Raw genomic sequence first — 17784 nt, 5'->3', positions numbered from 1 at the left:
TTTGTGCTAAAGGATATTTAGAAATCTATGGAATTCCATGGAATTATGGAAATATAAGAAATCCCAGGAAGATACAATGAAAACTGAAATAATGATAACATCACAATTATCATCAAATCTATATTTTCAAAATTAATAAAATCGTTTCTTTTACAATGTGTTTTGAAACATATACACTTATAGATGTACAATGTAAGCACATTTTTTCAAAGTATTCTCACTGATTGACATTTCTTTGTAATAAAACAAACTATTTTTTTTAAATATGGTATTTTACTTAATGACATTGGGAGAGGTCATTGCAGTTACAATGAACTTCCAGTTGCCCATGTACATTTACCGTACAAAGTTAATGACTAGACTAGAGTGACAAACACATGTATTAAGTACAAAATATACACTACACAAGTATATTAATAAAAAGATCCCATAAAATCAACACATGCTATTTTCCCCGAATATGCCAAAGATCCTACTTAAGTTAGATTCGAAATTTTTCAAGTGTCTGCTTTAATCACTTCCTCACTGATATCCCATGAAATTCACAATAATAAATAAATAAACGATGGCGTTATGTTAGAGGGTAGCCAAATAACTGGTCATGTAACAAACGGATTCACTTTAAGTAGGAAGGTTCAGAAAGTTCAGTGTTGATCATTTCCATAGACACTTCAAACTTTGCTGGCACAATTTCTGAAAGAAAAGATGACCATTAGGATGTATTATCATCAATATCTATCGCATATATAAACATAAATATATGACAAATAATAAAGCAAGGCTCTACAAGACTGTGAAGACAATTGGTTATTTCAACCTGACAGTTCAGTATAGTGAAGAATAGAAATTCACTATCTGGCAGTGTTTTTTTTTTTTTTGGTTCAAATTACGATTAATTCCGATAAATGTAAAAAAATTCAGAAGTTTACAGATGACTGACGAATACCAGACATAGTCACATTGATGAGAAAACTCGCTTTGGCATTAAAATTGCTCAGGTAAACTAAAGGACAAGGTTAGAGCTAGAGCTAAAGCACTATGTCTGACTTACACTGAATAAAATAAATGTAATTTCAATTCATGTGATTTTATTGCTCTAATCAAAAAATTTAAGAAATCTTTGTGTTAATTTTCATACTGCTTTTGTCCTTCTTGTGAGCATTCAGATTCCTGTAAATAATGCATGTATAATTGTGCATCATAGAATATGATAGCTATTTTTAAAAATTTATGCTTGAGTATTTAATGTAAAATAATTATGCATAGCTGTGCAATTTATAGCATGTTTAGATTACCTGTCAGAATCCATTGTTATGTATTTTTAGGATAAGGAAATTAAGAATATAAACCTCTTGTTTACTTGGTATATACATGATATAGTAGATGCAATATTTTTTTTATAATTTTATGCTAAAAGGTACAAGTTAATAAAAACAATGTTAGGTTATTTGTGTTAAATTTAAAAAAAACATTGAGCTGGTTCTCACCATTTTTACAAGCTGACTATTCGCCGGCTCTTTAGGAATCGTCTCGGGCACAGTCCACTGCATGCATCTATTAAATAATCAAAGTAAGTACTGAAAATGATCTTGAACATGCATTTTAAAAAATATATATGTTATTGCATTGTACAAAATACTCTGTAAATGTTGAAGAGAGGAACATTAAAATTCCTGAATCGATCCCAAACGAGAAAATTCGGGTTGAAATCCATCTTTATGAAAGATGTTTAGAAGTGTAAAATTATTAAAACAAAATTGAAATAGCGCTTGCTTAAACGATTTCACTGCCAGGCGTTTTATGTGTAGTGTCCTGACTAAGGAACAGTAGCAGAAGCAATTATTCATTCAAGGACACATGTTAAAATATTTTGTACCTACCGCAGTACCGGGTCGTAAAATGTCTTCATCTTCTGTCAAAACAGAAATTCCATCCAAACCTAGTCATGATTCTCCTTTTCGCGACCCTATCTTCCGAACTTTCTTTTTGTACACTACAACATCAACATGGCTGCGTTGAACCCACCAAAAATTTAAATTTCGGCGCGGTGTGTTGTTTAAATTTATTGCTTATCGAGCCCGACCTCGATTCCGACGTAATTGTACTATTAGTTGACAGTTTTAGAGAAAAATCTAAGTTATATTCCATAGTTTGAAAATCTTTTAAAGGGTTGAATAATTAAAAATGAATAAATAAACAAAGAAATAAAAATTAGAATAAATAAATATTTTTTTAAAGTTTCAACATAAGTTTACATAGCACCATTGGTTCAACAATGTCGGGCCAACATTACAAAAATGTCCATACTTCAACATTTAAAATAACAATGTTCAGGCACGTAGCAACAAGGGAGGGGGCAGGGGGGCCTGGCCCTATAGTGAAATCAAGGAAAAATAGCTAAAAACTTGGAAGTTAAGGAAATTTGGCCTTGAAAAATGTTGGCCACCCCCCCATCCTTCTGCTTGTCAACTTTTTCAGGTAAGTAAAAAAAAATTCTATGGTTGCCCCCCCCCCCCCCTTTAAAGAACGATGCTACGTGCCTGATGTTGGTCCGACGTTGGAACAATGTCAGTGCACCAACTGTTGTAATTACAATGTCAGACTGATGTTGGTACAATGTCAATGCATCAACTGTTGTAATTACAATGTCGGACCGATATTGGAACAATGTCAATACACCAACTGTTGTTATGACAATGTCCGACCGATGTTGGCCCAATATCGTTCTGCCAACCGCGATATGTAGCCAATCTACCAACCATATGCCAACATTGGCCCAACGTAAGCTTGCTATATGGGCATGTACTTTGAAAAGGGAACAATAAATAATAATTATAACTAGATCAAAGCTTGTTGTAAAGCAACCAGTAAGTCTTCTGTCCTGTTTGACCGGAAGTAAATTTGAAATAAAAAAGAAATAGTGATGTCTCCAATGATTAAGATCCTCCAAATCTATGTTGTTGATTGCAAAACTAAGCTATTGCTTGCTACTTCGGCTCGACCGGAAATGACGTCGACGGACGTAAATTTTAAGTGACAAGCATTTCTCATGGACCATTCAAGAACGGCAAAAATGTGCATTTTCCGACTACTTCAAGTTTGCCCGGATGTGACGTCACAGGGCGCAATTTGATAATCTCAATAGATTTATCTTGACGATGCGAACAACTCTGCTTCTTTAATGTATTACAAATTCTCAATACTTTTTTAGATTTCGGGAAAAAATCTTTCGGCCCCTCTAAATCCCTTATTTTATGGACCAGCCCTTTTTTGAGATATCAATTGAAAAATCTTGCAATTTTGCACAAATTCTGTTCTATATGTTTCAACGAAATATTTTCAAGTAAAATGTTATGGGTCAGAATAATTTATTTACAGTAATATATAATAAGTATATGAAACATAAAGTACAAACTTAGCAAGAATCTAAGAATACATACATCAGAGTGTCCGTTGCTGCACACAATGTCCTAGTGAAAATATATCCCAGTTATATCTCAATAGTGCTTATACGACAAAGTATATCTATGCATCGAATTGACAGGGTATTTATACAGTATCATAAATCTAGAATATTCTAGAAAATGTTAAAACATGATATTACTGGAACAATCTGGACATACACAAAATTTAAGAATGTTCTAGATAAAATGACCGAAAATGTTGACCACTCTGGAACGTTCAAGAAACTTAATGTTACTAATTATATACACAATGAAACAATACACATCTCACAACACCCCCCACCCCTTAAAAAGTTTGAATGTCAATGAAAACTTATATTATTAAAACATAGGTACATTAATACAAAATCTAGTATGTTTACGATACTCTTGACAAAGCATATGCTATAACATTGTCTTTGCCTTTGATATGCTTAATTGTTATGTTGTATTCTTGTACCAACAAACTCCATCTAGTCAGTCTTTGATTCTTATTTGACAATTTATGCAAAAATGTCAGGGGGTTGTGATCCGTATATACAAGAATTGGATGCAAAGTAACATTCAGATAAACATCAAAATGCTGTAAGGCTAACAACAAAGCAAGGCATTCCTTTTCAATGGTGGAATACTTTTGTTGACATTTTTTAAGTTTCTTTGAAAAATAAGAAACAACTCTATCTACCTTATCACTATGTTCTTGAAACAAAGCTGCCCCGATTCCAACATCACTAGCGTCAACAGTAAGCTTAAATTGCTTAGAAAAATCTGGAGTTGACAAAACTGGGTTGCTCATAAGGACAGATTTGATTTTATGAAATGATTTTTCACAATCCTTTGTCCATTCAAAGTTAACCCTCTTTTGTAAAATTTGTAAGTGGACTAACAACTGAGGAAAAATTTGGACAAAATTTTCTGTAAAACCCAGCCATGCCCAAAAACCTCATTAATTCTTTCTTGTTTGTAGGAATCGGGAACTTTGCAATAGCTTCCACTTTAGCCATAATGGGTGTAACATAACCTTGACCTACTTTATGACCTAAATACTCTACATAAGCTTGACAAAATTCACTCTTCTCAAGATTCACAGTTAAGTTTGCTTTAGCTAAAATGTCAAATAAAGCACGCATGATTCGGAGATGTTCGTCCCATGTGTTGCTGTATAGTGTTGCTCCCGGACGAGCCCCCAATTCTGTTATGGGTCAGAATTACCCGAAATGCCAGCAAAGATCAATAACACAATTTAAACTTAACAATGATTTATTTACAGTAATATATAATAAGTATATGAAACATAAAGTACAAACTTAGCAAGAATCTAAGAATACATACATCAGAGTGTCCGTTGCTGTATATGACGACATCATCAATGTAGGCCTCGCATCCCTCAAGGTCTTGAAGAAGGGAGTGGATCATCCTTTGGAATGTAGCTGGTGCGTTTTTCATGCCAAAAGGCATTACTTTATACTGGTAAAGTCCATCTGGTGTAGCAAAAGCAGATATTTCTTTTGCTCTTTCTGTTAACGGTACTTGCCAGTAGCCTTTCAACAGGTCAAATTTACTGACAAATTTCGCGTTTCCAATGTTGTCAATGCAGTCATCGATTCTAGGTATTGGATATGAATCAGTTTTGGTAACAGAATTCACCTTTCTAAAGTCTGTACATAATCGGTACGAACCGTCCTGTTTTGGTACAAGAATACATGGTGAGCTCCAGTCACTTTTACTAGGTTCAATAATGTCATTGTCCAACATGTACTGCACTTCCCTTCTTAGGTACTGCAATTTTATTGGATTCAGACGGTACGGATGTTGTTTGATAGGCAGAACGTCACTCACTATGACATCATGACAAGCTGCATTAGTTTTCTTTGGAACATCCGAAAAGATTTGATGATACTCATTCATCAAGTTTTCAAATGTCCAAGTTTGGCATCAAACTCAGCCAAAATTTCTGAGTTTTTCAAGCGGACACTCCGATTACAATCTTTCTCATTCATTTCTTTACTCGTATCACTTTCAATACAATTTTGAACAGTCTTAGCATTAGCTAAAGTGGAAACTGGTTTTACAGAATTTCGGTCACACCTTTCAAAATACTCTTTTAACATGTTAATGTGACAAACCCGTTTCTCTTTACGTCGACCTGGTGTCTTAACTACATAGTTTACATCACTGATCTTGCTTTCAATTTCATAAGGGCCATAAAATCTGGCCTGTAAAGGATGACCAGGAATCGGTAAAAATACAAGAACCTTATCACCTGGCTCAAACACCCTATTTCTGGCATCTTTGTCATACCACATTTTCATTTTCATCTGAGAACTCTTCAAATTTTCTTGTGCTAATTTACAAGCATTGTAAAGTTTTTCTTTGAAATCAGACACATAATCTAAAAGATTAAGATCACTAGTCTCAGTCAGCCACTTTTCCTTCAACAATTTCAAAGGACCCCTAACCGTATGACCAAACACCAATTCAAAAGGACTAAACCCAAGGGACTCCTGGACTGCCTCTCGTGCAGCAAATAGTACAAGATGAACCCCTTCATCCCAGTCTTTCTCATACTGGTAACAATAGGCCTTCGCATTGTTTTTAGGGTTTGATGAAAACGTTCTAGCGCCCCCTGGGACTCAGGATGATAAGCAGTTGATCTATATTGCCTTATACCCAACTCATGCATGACTTGCTGGAACAACCCCGACATAAAATTTGAGCCTTGATCCGACTGAATTGCCTTGGGTGCTCCTACAAAACTGAAAAACTTGGTTAGGGCCTTAACTATGCTCTTTGCCTTTATATTCCTTAGAGGTATGGCTTCAGGAAATCGAGTGGATGTACACATAATGGTAAGTAAATACTGGTTCCCAGATCTGGTCCTAGGCAAAGGTCCTACACAATCCACTAATACTCGACTAAACGGTTCTTCAAAAGCTGGAATAGGTTGGAGAGGAGCAGATGGTATCTTCTGATTTGGTTTACCTACCATCTGACAGACATGGCATGACTTGCAAAACTTCGAAACATCCTCTCTTAGCTTAGGCCAATAAAAATGACTCAAAATCCTATTATAAGTCTTATTAATACCTAAATGTCCAACCATAGGTGTATCGTGGGCTAAACTCATGACATCTCGATGATAAGCAGCTGGGACCACTATCTGGTGAACAACACGCCACACTTCATCTGGAGAAGCGTCAGGTGGTCGCCATTTTCGCATAAGGGTGCCATCTTTCATATAGAAGCATTCTCCAACTTTAGTAGCCTCTTCTGGTGGAAGTGCCCTCTTACTAAGTTGAATGATATCTGGGTCTTTATGTTGTTCAGAGAGTAAACGTTCTCGGCTGAGGATGTCCTTGCCTTGGTTAACTAGTGGATGCAACTCATCATCCTCACCACCTAATTTTGGTAAAAATTCTTTCTTCTCTTGCTTCTTGATATTGTGTGGTTCCATGCTGGTTTGAGTGCCATCAAGGTCAGATAAGAAAGTGTCATTCAAATCAATATCAACAGAGGAATTCGTCTCGTCAAAGGCTTGAGTATGGTCTGCCTCCATTTCTCGTCTTCTGGCCATCGCTCTAGTAACAGCACAGGCTGGATAAATGTCATCATCTTCATCATCGCACATGACATTGGAAGTGATTTTCTCACAAACTATAGGATCAGGTACAACCTTCCCACCAGCTAAATCGTTGCCTAACAACAAAGAAATGCCTGGAACGGGAAGCGTAGGTCGAACACCTACAATAACAGGTCCAGTAACTAAATCTGACTTCAAACTAATTCTATGCAGGGGAACATCAATGACGCCTAGCTCCACACCCTGTAATAAAACTGACCCACCAGTAGAAGTCTGCTCAGACAAAGGAAGCACGCCCTCTAACAATAACGTCTGTGCAGCACCAGTGTCTCTCAAAATCTGGACAGGTTTTATTTCGCTAGAGTCACCGAGTGAAACAAATCCCTGAGACATAAAGGGCTTATAATCCTCCATAGAATCAATAGAACTGGACTGAGAACCCTGGACATCAGGAGTGTCAGAACAAATCGAAACTAAGGCTTCTCTATCACCTCTAACTGCCGCACAAGCGTGTGGTTGAGTTTTATCAAAATCATTTTTTCTCTTAAGTTTATAGCATTCACTGATCAGATGACCTTTTTCTTACAATAACTACAAGTAGGAAGCGACCATATTCCAGATGATCCTTCAAAACGTCCTGGACCGGACTTAGAACCACCTTGGGATGGAGACTGGGAACTTGTGAAAGACTGAGACCCTGAACCACTCTTTTTATATGTGTCTGAATTGGTAGAATTACAGCTAGTCTGAGATCTTGAAACAAAATTCTTTTTATGAGACAGAGCATAAGTATCAGATATGACTGCTGCCTCTTCAAGAGTTTTCACATTCTTATCTTCTAAATGTGTTTTCAAATCTTGAGAAACACATTCCTTAAACTCTTCTACCAGGATGACTTGGCGCAAATTAGCAAAAGTTTTATCAAGATTCTTAGATCTAAACCAATGATCGATTAAATCTTCTTTCTCTCGTGAAAATTCAACAAATGTTTGATTATCAAACTTCCTATACTTTCTGAATTTTTGTCTATATGCTTCAGGAACTAATTCATATGCTTTTAATATTGCTGCTTTGACCTTCTCATAGTCTGAACTTTCAGCTACCCCTAGTGCAGAGTATACCTCAGCTGCTTTGCCAACCAGTACACTTTGTAACATTGTTGACCAAACATGTTGTGGCCATTTAAGATTCTCTGCGACTTTTTCGAATTGTGGAAAATATTTGTCTACAGATTTTTCTTGAAATTTTGGAACTAATCTGATATTTTTTGCCGCGTCAAATTCAGTTTTGACAACTGACGGTTCTGGTTGGTTTTGTAATTTTAATTTCTCTAATTCAAAGTTCATTTCACGCTCTCTTTCTCGCTCTTCTCTTTCTGCTGCTAATTTGTCTAATTCAAATTTTCGTTCACGCTCTTGTTCTTCTCTTTCTAATTTGTCTAATTCAAATTTTCGTTCTCTTTCTCTTTCTCGATCTTCTCTTTCTAATTTTTCTCTTTCTAATCGCATTTTCTCTAACTCTAATTGAAACTGATATTCTGCCATTTTGTAAGAGCCTAACTCTGATTTAACTGTATATTCTGGAAGATCGTATTTTTCAAAGATGTTTTTTTCTACTAGTTTGTTTGCAACCTTAATTCTAATGTCTTGCTTTCTCTTAGAGGATTTAACATCTAACCCAAAATGCAAACCTAATGCGATCAAGTCATCCTTTTTTAACGTATCAAAAACCTGAACACATGGTGAACTAAGAAAGTCTGTGACCGAAAATACCATGTTGATTTTTGCTGGCTTATAGTCAAATTTAACGGTTCAATAAACAAAATTCTGACAGTAAACTGCAAAATTGCAAGTAATTTTATATCCCGGACGAGCCCAATTCTGTTATGGGTCAGAATTACCCGAAATGCCAGCAAAGATCAATAACACAATTTAAACTTAACAATAATTTATTTACAGTAATATATAATAAGTATATGAAACATAAAGTACAAACTTAGCAAGAATCTAAGAATACATACATCAGAGTGTCCGTTGCTGCACACAATGTCCCAGTGAAAATATATCCCAGTTATATCTCAATAGTGCTTATACGACAAAGTATATCTATGCATCGAATTGACAGGGTATTTATACAGTATCATAAATCTAGAATATTCTAGAAAATGTTAAAACATGATATTACTGGAACAATCTGGACATACACAAAATTTAAGAATGTTCTAGATAAAATGACCGAACATGTTGACCACTCTGGAACGTTCAAGAAACTTAATGTTACTAATTATATACATAATGAAACAATACACATCTCACAACAAAAACAATATCGTAAAAAAATGTTCGAAATTTTGAAGCTCTCAATATGACTTTTTCCGGACCATTCCTAGTGTTAACTTGCAGTAGTTGAGGTGGAAGTTAACTGCGTTATGCAGATCTTTATATATTGCTCTATCTTCCCTACAAGTTTCATTGTCCTTTGATGAGCGGTTTTATAGAAGAGTGCGGACAATCTTACCCTAAAAAAATCACTGAACTGCAAAATTCTTTGAACCTGAAGTGACGTAATCAAAATAAAAAGAGGGCAAAGGGCCTAGAATCGCTTTTCTGATAAATACAAAATATCACATTTATTTGAAATCTAACTCTAAATATCCCATGATGCATTAACTGACAAAGTTGAATGATTCTTAGTCATTTTAGACAGAAGATATTTCCATTTAGCTATGAAACACCGTAAATAGGTCATAGTGACCTACTTTTTGATTTGAAATTATCTGAGGACTATTAATTGATGCATTAATTGACAAAGATTGATGATTCTAAGCCAATAAGAACATGAGATATACAAAAGTAGGTTACTGTGACCTACTCTATGGTTAACATTCTCCAAAACCCCAAGTGACAAAGTTTGACCATTCTAAGCCATTAAGTGTCACTTATCTTTTAATTTAGCCATAAAATGTCAAAAGTAGGTCATCGTGACCTACTTTTCAAACGACGTTCTCCAAAAACCCAAGATGCATCATCTGACAAAGTGTGATGATTCTAAACCAATAAGTACCTAGAATATTTAAAATTAGATTATTGTGACCTCCTTTTCTTTCGACAATCTCCGAAAACCCAAGATGCCTCAACCGACAAAGTTTAACAATCATAGGCCAATAAGTACCCGTGATACTTAAAATTAGCCATAAAAATTCAAAACGAGGTCACAGTGACCTTCTTTTCGGTCGACTTTCGAAAATGCATCAACTGATAAATTTTGATGATTCTAAGCCAATAGGTAAATAGATACTTAAATATAGCCATAAAATGTCAAAAGTAGGTCACTGTGACCTACCTTTTGGTTGACATTTTCTGAAAACCTAAGTTCCATCAACTGACAAAGTTTGATGATTCTAAGCCCAAAAGGGCTTACTATAATTGAATAGAGCCATATAATGTCATAGTAGTTCACCGTGACCTACTTTTTGGTCAACGTTTTCCGAAGACCAAGGATGCATCAACTGGCAAAATTTTATGATCTTAGGTCTGAAATTTTTTTTTTAAAAAATGCCTTTTAAACAATTTGAAAACAAATGCCTGCAAAATTCAAAACGTAGGTCACAGTGACCTACGTTTTATTAAATATGTTTAAGTCCACCAAGATGCATCAATTTACAAAATTTTGTGATTCTAAACCTAAATGGGATTAAATGTTTTAGAAAAGTTTTGCCATTAAAGTAGAAAAGTAGGTCAGGTGACCTATTTTTAAGTTGACGCTGTTTGGGGACCCAGAATGCATCAAATAACAAAGTTTGATGACCAGAAGCCTTGCATTTTCTAAAATATGAATCCAAATCAATTTGGCCCTCTGGAGATCCGGGTTGGAATAGGTCCTCAGTACCCCCTTGCTTGTCGTAAAAGGCGATTAAATGGGGCAGTCCTACGGGCCAGTCCGTATAAACCGAGGCCCCGTGTCACAGCAGGTGTGCAACGATAAAAATCCCTCACTGCTCAAAGGCCGTAAGTGCCGAGCATAGACCTAAATTTTCAGCCCTTCACCGGCATATCAGTGAAATATTCTGGAGAGGGACGATAAACAGTATACAATCATTCAATCAACCAAATCAATTTGAAAACAAAATCCAGTATTTTTTTTAAAAAGGTCTCTGTGACCTACTTTTGTGTTTATATGATGTAAAGTCCTACATTGTACGATGCACCAACTCACAAGATTTGATGATCCTAGTCTTTATAATAAGCAAAATATCAACATTTCTATTAATTGTAAATTTTGATCAACTTTGAAGTGACCTTTATACCATGCACAAAATCGGTAAGACAAAAAATAAGAAGGAAAACAGTGGAAAGGAAACCATAGAATAACTAGACAAGATCTCGTTGCGAGCAACGAGTTGGTCTTCCGTCTGATTTCTGATGAGGTGTCAGATGTCAACAAATCAACCATGAGAATTTGGATATACATGTAATCAAATGAGCCATCTCCAAGAAATCGCCTGCACAAATTTTTAAAGAAGAAAAAAGAATGAAAATAATGACTAGAGCTGAGCTTCTTGCAAAGCAACGAGAAGATTTTCCGTCCTATTTACGATCTTGACATTATTAGCCCCACTTGAGAATTGAAGAATAGGTAAAGATAAATAACATAAGTCCTAAAATTATTCACAAAATGCTACCAAAACACATAAAAGTGAGATTTTTAAATATTTAGCCATTAATGGTTCTTTTTAATTGCTTCCGGTGTGACAACAATTGCTCAAAACGTGTTAACATTCCACAATTAGTGGGTTCATGACTTTTCCCAAAGATTCATTGAAAAAACCCGCATTTTTGAACAATTTCTGGTTTATAAATAACTCTCGGTTTTTAAGACCTAACTTCCGGTGGATATAAAATGACTTGAAACACCCTATATGTCTATGCTATTAACATTTAATTTTTTTTTTCAAAAATTCAAATTTTTAAAGTATTTCCGGTGGACAACGGAAGTAGTGACGGAAAAAAAAAAAACATCGGATACAAATGTACTGATCAAAATCTAAATTACAGAAAACATTTCTTGTTTGAATCTTTAATAATTCTTTAGAAAAGGCACAGACAAAATTTCATTTAAAAAAAGAAAATCCTGAATAAATTGCGATTGGAAGTGATGTCATCAAATTAAGGGAAAGGCCTTAAATTTGTAGAATTTCCCATCATTGCTGGAACTATCATGAAAATCCATTGACGCAATTACGAGAAATCGCGTGCACAAAATCGGTAAGAATAATTTTGATAACAAAAGTTGAAAAGAAGCAACAGAATAATAAGAAGGTCTTCCGTTTACACGGAAGACCTCAATAACAAAGGGGGAAAAGAAACCGATGAATAATAAAAGGTCTTCCGCTAAAGACGGAAGACACTAACAAGAAGATCTTCCGCTAAAAACGAAAAACCTTAATAATAGGAAACAAAAGAAAAAACAGTAAGGTCTTCCAAAGGAAGTTACAGGGCCTTTATTTCGCTCCTCTATTGCCTAATCTCAAATCTGTTTTCTCAGGTCTGTTATTTTTTCTTAGAATTGCATGACATTCTTGTCTGTATTTTACAACATTTTACTTGATAAAAAATAATAAGAAAATAACATACCATTTCATTGTATAGTTTCATTTTGAAACGTCTGAAAAAATACCAGTCAGCATGTGAGCCTTCCAAAACCAATTCTGAATATTTATCTTCAGCTTCGAATCCAAATGAATCAAATTTTCCATCAGGATTAAACAAAATACATGTTGAGGTCTTCGATGACACGAGAGAACCACCAATCCAAATCTTTGTTTCTATTTTGTGTATCCCTTGTCCACTTTTGAAGTCATGTTTTGAGAGGTATGCAAAACCAGAGTATGTTGTTCCAAAATCAATTGCAGCAACGTGTTCGTATTCATCTGTGTCTAATTTATACCTAAAAATGAGTCAACATATATACAAACGAGTAAAAGCTTTCAGGAAATATACAATAATTTGATAAACATCATCCATGACTATGTTTTTCCTTTTAAAAACTAAGAATGATTGCGGAATGTTTAACCATTAATTCTTTGTCGTTTTTAACGGGTTTGTTTGGGGTATTTTATATTAGTTCATACTATATTAAACTCTTTTTTTAAAAAAAGAAGATATTTCTATTCATTTCGTTTCTTTATATAACGATAGGACTTTCCTACAAATTACACAATTTAACGTAGAACATACGTCGTATGACATCATATCTGTTGGATGCGTTTAGCCTAACTATGAGGTCATTATCAATTTATGTCACTTTACAACTTCTATAACTATAAAAATTTTAGAAAATAAAGCAATTTGAAATTTGTGATATTAAATTTAAAATCATCCGAAATACCCTTAATTTGTTCGTATATTCAATTTATATAATTTTGTATTTTTGGTTATTAAGCTAAATGACTGAATACATTTCTTAAATTAGAGAAACTTGTAGGCACCTTTCATTTAAGAAATCTTGGCTTGAGTTGGCAAATCCAAGATGTAATGAAATAACACAACTTATTGAGATAATGTAAAATTTTTATGATACATGTATGCAGCTGTTTAGACGGAATGCAAAAAATTCTAAGAAATCTTCAGTTCACTGTTGCCAACTTAATAGAATAATATCTTGATGAAATGTGTCTGAGTCAACGACTTGTCAAAGATTATGTGTAAATTTTGTGATTTCTTTATTGTGAAATGATGTGCTTTGATTTTAAAATTATTTTTTAATCATTAACATATATTTTAATGGATGGTATTTGATTAGAATTTTTCTATCACATATGATCATCAAATATAAAAATACAATTTTTGATAAAGAATCACATCGTAAATTTTGAAGTGATCCCAAACAGTCATTTAATTGTTCAATCCTGTGTGAGTGCTAAAAGGTCAATAAAAGTAAATTGGTAAATAAGCTATCTCTGGTTAGTTTGCGTTGAAAGATAAATATTTTGATCATTTTTTTGCCAATCAATAGGGTATTTTCTTCATCATATTAATGATTGAAAACATTTTTACAAAGACTTCTGGAAAGAATTAACAAAAGAGTGGAAAATTGACTAATAAATAAAAGAGTCAACTGAACAATTAAAAAATAATGTATTCTTGAGAAATATAGCTTAACACTGTTCAGTTGAAAAAGTCTGTGAACAAAGATGTTAAAAGAAATATTGTTTGATTTTTCATTTTCTATTAATGAAAGACACCTAAAAATGACTGACAATGTGAAGTCGCAGTATGTTATTATGTTACGTTTCACAATACATTTATTAACAAGGAAACATGCCATATGCTTTTAACTCATTGATAAGCGAGTGCTAATGTATCATTTTAAAAAGTTTGAAAATCTTGTGACAAAAACTTTTCCGACAAAGTTCTACATGTACCTTAAATCAAATGTGGATCACACATTTAAACAATACCCGATTTATTACAAATTTTCCGATAAAACGTGGGGATGTTAAAATTCAAAATGCGTGAAAATTTGAATAACACGTATATTACAAAATAATGTAAATCTACACTTAATCTCGTATTTAAATATTTCAGAACAGATACGCCATATTGTGGAAAAAAAATTGTTTGTGGGGGTTATTTTTCGTTGTTGACGATGTATGAAGAGACCCACGAATTCATGTCCATTACGAAATGTAATATGATACATACATAACTACTCAGCTATTCTTCATCCTAGAATTCCAATCCCCATGACCCATGAGTTTTTCCTCTTTTGATCCCACAAAAATATATCAATTTACAGTATATATCTTTAACTGGGATTAATTGACTTTTACTGTTTTACTCCGAGTCGGCAATATCTCAGCCATATTCCGGCGGCCTTTAACTGGGATTGTTTTCAAAAAGAGAACAACTAAAGATTTAGAACATACACCGACAAGATGAAAACGATATCATATTATAACTATAGCGTGAGAAATCAGAAAGAGGGTCTAGCATGTATAATAATTTAAACGAGTAGTTACTGACGAAAGAAAATCAAAAAACAAGTTAACGTAGGTTAACAAATTCTGACCTGGTTGCAAAATACATTTTTGATTCAATATTTTCGTTTTACATAGACTGTTTAATTTTACTAAACACGATTTTTCTTACACTGTAATACTAACCCTGACTTTAGATATATTGTCGATTCATTCTTTTCTGGCAAACAGCATAATGTCACTCCCATAAGGGTCCCGGTGAAGGACACAGATATTTTTATTTTCCTAGAACCCAGTGGATCTAGTGCAAGAGAACTACTGCCTATGAAAAAACTATTTTCACTTTTCAGGTCTTCTGGATTTTCCTCCGTAGATGCATAAAAAAAGAATGTTACATATTTGGAGCCTGGCACGTTCCAAAGTGTTTGTTCATATATCTGTGTATCTTCTTCAATCAACGATCCAATTGATATAATTTGCTGAAAAGGAACTTTTTTGTCCAGCATCTTGCATTCTTCACCATTTTTTTCTGTGAAGACATATGTGAAGACATATGTGAAAGAGGCGTTTCTTTCACGGAGAATCTTTCTATTAAATCCATATATGAGAGCTCCTCTCAAGGCTGCCAAACGTGCGTCTGGAGGGACATAGATTGTCATGTTTGGAAATTTCGAGCTCATTTTCTCTCTCTAACATCTTGAGTTGAGAAAATCCACCAACAAGCAAAATAGTTTTTACCTTCTTTCCTTTTGGATGGGAAAGTGCTTTTTAGTATAGTTGCAAATGTCAGAAACTGGTGCATTCATGTATGATTTAACTTCTTCAAGTCCAAGATAGCATTTGTCTCTACGAATGTGTAGTCGATCTTTGAAGTTTGGCATATTTTGCAATCTTTCCTTCACTAATTCACAAAACGACGGTGTTATATTAAGCTTGAGGTATTCATTGTGGTCGTTTGGTGTAAATTCTGCAATCTTCTGCTCTAAGTCTTCTTGAATAGAAAGAAAATCTGAATGATATTCAGCATTATAGATTTCAAGTTCCTCTTTGCCGGTGATTTCTTCTATAGTGCTGTAAAAAGCAGCTTTAATCTTTTGAGAACCCATATATTCGTCAGATGATACAAAGGGTTCCCTTATATCACCACCTGGTAGTATTTCGAATAACGTTGTATCAATGGAACTACCTATTGATTTAAAAAAAAAGAGGGGAAATGTAAAACCCAGGAAAAAATATACAAAAGAAAAAAATATTTTTAGTCCTTGCCTTTCACAGTATGTACAAATATATTGATGGTTCTAAGGATGTATTCTTCTGACATCCGGGAAAAAAAACGTGCATTAAACTTTCCACATGCTTATATTTTTTTCTAAAAGTGTAATATCGTAGGTTAATAACAACAAAACTTCATTCGCAATCCTATTTGTAAAAGAAACATGTCGTGCGCCGACCACCGATATCTAACATCATTTAAATGCTGTTTTTATATGCATATGACATCACAAACCTATAATATTTTGTCAGAATATCTAAAAGATGATTTCCCAACAGCATGCCAAAAATATAAGTTTTGGTTTAATAGTATTTGTAATATTAAAAAAGTTTGTGTTTTTCCGGGACAACCCTCGTAGCTATATTGAACACGGCTGCCTCTTCAAAAATCTTAAAAACTGTGACTTTCATGGCCCCTGAGTCAGGGATTCTTACGTTAGGAAGGGGCTAAAACTGATAATTTGAGAGTGAAAATGTATTACTTTTTGTTAAAAACCTTCTTCTCTGCTCCTGGATATAAAATAAACAAACCAAGTACATGGTTATGCTGAATAATTCTATCTCTTACAAAATTGTGAATTGCATAGACACAGGGTCAGGGGTTTTAGTGAGGGTTGGTCTCTATTGATTACATAGTGAGAATGCATTTTATAATCTTCTCTGCTCTTGGGTACATGTATTTACAAGTAAACTATATACATAGTAATATTGAGGAAGGATGTTTCTTCCTAACTTGTGAATTTTATGACCCATATGTCAGGGGTTCTGGTGTTATGGCGGGGCTCTTTTGATTTTAAAGTGAAATGCATTCAGTCTTTGAGAATCTTCTTTTTTCTCCTGTGTATTAAATAAAAATAGTACATATTCCTTAAGAGTGAGAATGTCTCTTCAAAAATTTTGAATTTTCTGCACCTGGGTCATGGGTTCTGGTGTTAGGGCAGAACTCTAATAATTATATTGTGAAATGCATGGATTCTTTGGATGTCTTTTCTAAAATTTGTTTGCTCTCGGGTATTATGCCAATGATCTAGGTAAATATTTATGATGAAGAAAGGTGCATCTTTCAAAATGGTTCTTTTCAGGCCCCCTAGATTTCGGGTATTCCTCCCTCCCCGGGTTTACAATCTGAAAAAAAGTAATGTTTTAAAATCTGTTCTTTGGTAGTTATAAACCATATATTATGAAATAAATTTTAAAATTTTTCATTAAATTTCAAAAATATAAAATATGTGGCCCCTGATGCAGTGGTTACTGTTTGTAAGGGTGCACAACTGGTGATTATAAAGTGGAAAGGCATTTTCTCTTTGTTTCTTTGATCTACCTCTGAGTATTCTAAGTAACCAAAGTAGGAATGCTAAGTATATAGCTATGATAAACATTCGTGCCCCTTTCAAAATTGTGTATTTTTATGGCTTTTGGATTAAAAAATGGAACCAATAATTGTTGGAAAGTTGTTACATGATACTTAGGTGATATATAAAGCCCATGAGCGAGTTGTTGATTTCCATGAA

At 34.1% G+C, this 17784-nt stretch overlaps 1 long non-coding RNA gene across 1 annotated transcript; it reads right to left on the bottom strand.

The window, feature by feature from the left end:
- Positions 1–226: 226 nt before the first annotated feature.
- On the bottom strand, positions 227–1979 carry LOC134249677 (uncharacterized). The gene is made up of 3 exons (XR_009988346.1): positions 1881–1979; positions 1488–1554; positions 227–693 (listed from the first exon to the last, which is right to left on the bottom strand). It is a non-coding gene; the product is annotated as an uncharacterized LOC134249677 (long non-coding RNA).
- Positions 1980–17784: the final 15805 nt, after the last annotated feature.

Source organism: Saccostrea cucullata, unplaced genomic scaffold, assembly GCF_032062105.1.
Source record: "Saccostrea cucullata isolate Sc308-1 unplaced genomic scaffold, CSIRO_AGI_Scuc_v1 ctg13115, whole genome shotgun sequence".
Lineage (NCBI taxonomy): Eukaryota > Metazoa > Mollusca > Bivalvia > Ostreida > Ostreidae > Saccostrea > Saccostrea cuccullata.
The sequence above is the reverse complement of the archived record's forward strand: the minus strand, read 5'-3'. Positions and strand labels throughout refer to the sequence as shown.